Below are 3,436 nucleotides of genomic sequence, written 5' to 3'. Positions count from 1 at the left end.
GTAGAGCAAGCACAATGCTCAACAAAGAAAGAATTTGACTAACCTAGAAGTTTCTTTTCATAGCCTCTTGTTGAGCTGTGCCTGTTGATAAACCATGAAATGCCAGAAATGAATAAAATAGAAGAACAAGAACAGAAACAACAAAAGCCAAAACAAGAACAACTCCCAATAAAAAGGGGAGTAGTTATTCCTGCTGTCTAAGCCTGAATTTCAGATCCAGATAAAAAACAAAACAGAGAAGTTGCCTTATTAGCTAAAGAATTTAGAATGAATCACAAGACTTCTGCCTGGATGTCCCAGATTAATTAGATGGCTAGTCTACAGTCTTCTAGGTTATTAGATACTTGTGAAATTTTACACACTCATCTTGTCAAGATCTAATCACGTTAGATCTTGGGATAGACATGTCGCCCTGTTCCTAGTAGATGTTTGACATGAGCTGACTAACTAGTTTTAATACACAAACCATTCTAGAGCCTCTGGCTGGTCTAATTATATTAAGGAAGAAATGTGTGATACATCTGGGAAAACTTCATGAAACAACACTTTCTAACACCAAGGGAAATACGAAAGTGCCTTTTAAAAAGTAACCTTTGAATAGACGTTCTACTAAGATGGGAAAACAAATACAAACAAAAATTCTTGAGCTGAAGCAAAGCAGATGTAGCATGAAGATTTTTTAAGAAAAGACCTCAAAACTACAGAGAAACACTGCTCCTAATGGCTACTCATGTTCCTCTCTCTATCCATTTGCCTAGGAACACTCTCCAGAGTCCAGCCCCTAAGTTTATTCATGTCCTGCGGCTATTGTAGAAGGAAGGTTTTATTGTGGTTTCCATGTAAATAAAATAAATCTTAAGAGAGACTGAGTAAGCATGTGTTCTAATGAGCATTCAGGTCAATTTTTATTCTATCTGGACTGGTTCTTCTATTTCCTTAACAAAAATAAAAAAGAGAGAAGAGAGAAAAAATTTAACTGAGGAGAAAAACACTTGGGATAGATAAAGCTTGGCAGTATCCCAAGTGGCAGTATTTTCTATAGAACAGTTCTATCTCATGTGACACTCTCCAAGCTATTTTATTATCTGAACTAAAAAGCCAGCAAAGGCAGCTGCTGCTCCTAATACCCTAGCATTTTCTATCTGGCTCCCATCTCTACACCACCCTGCTACAGGCCATAGGCAGAACTGGGCATGTTAGGCAAAATCCTGGTGAACTGGAACATACTCTAGGTCTCAGAAGGCAGCTCAATCTCCATGCACAAATTCAACATGGTCCCTGGGTGAAGACCCACTTTCCTCTTCCAGGGAGAGATGAGAAATTACTACTGCTTCTCAATTTGCTTCATCAAATTTGCCCCAGACTAATCTGAGAGTACCTGTAGTGCAGATCTTCTCTCAATTTTATTGCCAGTATATTCATAAAAAAAACACAGAGATTCCTAATAAGCTCAGATATGCATAGGGAGAACAGAAAAGTTTAACAACTAAAAAATTCCCAGTTTCAGAGGCATGTGCACAGTGCCAAGCAAAGAGATATTTATTCAGATCTTGTGTGTGGATGTTTTACTACATTGTCTAAAACAGAAACTTGACTTGTCTGATTCAGGGTAGAAGCCAAATGACCACCAGCAGAGATATCTTCAGAGGAGATGTGTGATGTGCATTAGCTTTCTAAAAAACAATCCAAAATAACCCATGCTGAGAACCACTGTCACACACCCAAGCCTGACTTCCACAGGAAACGAGGAAAAAGTTAATTCTGCATAATGCACAGAGATAAAGGCACCTACTGCTCCGGACAACAAGACTGGTTGCAAACCCCACTGGACCCCTGGGCTTCTATAAGAGACAACAGTTTCTACTTGCCATCATCCTTCCCTAGCTCTGCTTCCTCTTTTCCACCAAAATGTGCAGCTGCTGAGGCCCAGAGTCAATAGTGACAAGGGCAGACGCCAAGAACAACAACAGCAAAAATATGTTAATGATGCTCTCAATACTGCCAGTTCTTCAATTCCATTCAATTATCTGTACCTTTTCTCCTGATTTCCATCACTTTAGGGCGTTATTTATCAAGTGCTCCATAATTAATCAGGCACCAAGCTTGACTGTGCTAATGAGGCTCTATTTACAGTACCCCTCCCCCAAGCTGTTCTCCACCCGAATCCTCACTCCTACGGTATAAAGCCTCCTTCTCCTTTTCCTTCCTACAGTGGCCTTGGGGCTTTTGAAATGATCCCAACAACCAGAAAAGCTCCTCCTGACAGTTTTAAGGAGAATTAACATATAAGCAATGCCAGCTCCCCACTAGTTACCCATCATTACCCACCTAAAGATAGGAACTTGCTCTGTTCGTAGTGCGTGACTCATAAATCCACTGTCTCTTTTCTCCGTTCCCATTTTCTCCATCCCACCCTACTTTAAGTTCTATCTCTAATTCACAGTTCCATCACTATCCCCCTTATGTTTTTATTCACCTTTGGGCTATTTTCTTTTCTTTGCCATTTCCTCATGCTCACATATTTGCAATTCTTCTGTTTTTCCCTTCCTTTTAGTTCACCTATATAGATAATATTTTTCATTCTTTCTAGGTGAAAATCTTTGAAGATTTGTAATTCTTCTTTCTCAGTTCTTTGTAAAAGTTCTCCTGCATTTCATTTTTTTTTTTTTTTGGTAATGTTCTCTCTTTCAACAAAACAAAATACCTTTCCCATCTTTTAATTCTGTCGGTAAGGCACTCTTTATCTTTACCTCCTTCTTCCAGCTAGACTAGCCATGAATTGAGGGTGCTGGTTTAGACAGAGCTGTCCCCTACATCAGGCTAGGGCTCCTCCAGCTAGCCTCTGCCTCAGCCTCTGAAGACAGAATACCTCTCCTGAACACACAACCATCAAGAATAGTCTGGACAGGAATTACAGTCAGGTCCTGCTCTCCCATTTTTTTCCCAGGTGCTCTCAGAACTCTTACAGCTGATAGAAAAAGCTTACTCAAATATCACTTTTTTACTCTGTCTCTTTATTGTTGAGTTAAAAAAGTCACTATCCCTAAATTTCAGAGATTGACGCTGAGTACAGTCATCTCATAAGAAACAGTAGCTGAGACAAAAAAAGTGATGAGCTCAGTCTAAAGTCACCTAATAGTTAAGTGATATAGTGAAGAATTCAATCACATTCCTTGAATCCTACTTCAAGGGCTTTTTAATTACATTCTAGAAGTCCACTACCTGGATAGGTTAAACTGACCCTAAGCCTCATGTCAGCCCTTAAGCTTTCTTCCTTCCAAATTATCAAACGGAGTCCCATTTAGGAAATTTAGAAGAAAGAGGGTTTTAGTTCTTTCTACCAATGTACATGCTAAAAAAAAAAAAAAAAAAAAAGTGGCCACTGGTATATGAACCAAACCATGCCCAAGAACAGCCTACTGCAGACCTAACATAT

The sequence above is a fragment of the Balaenoptera ricei genome, chromosome 4 (assembly GCF_028023285.1).
Source record: "Balaenoptera ricei isolate mBalRic1 chromosome 4, mBalRic1.hap2, whole genome shotgun sequence".
NCBI classification, from domain to species: domain Eukaryota; kingdom Metazoa; phylum Chordata; class Mammalia; order Artiodactyla; family Balaenopteridae; genus Balaenoptera; species Balaenoptera ricei.
This window is presented reverse-complemented; position numbering follows the sequence as displayed.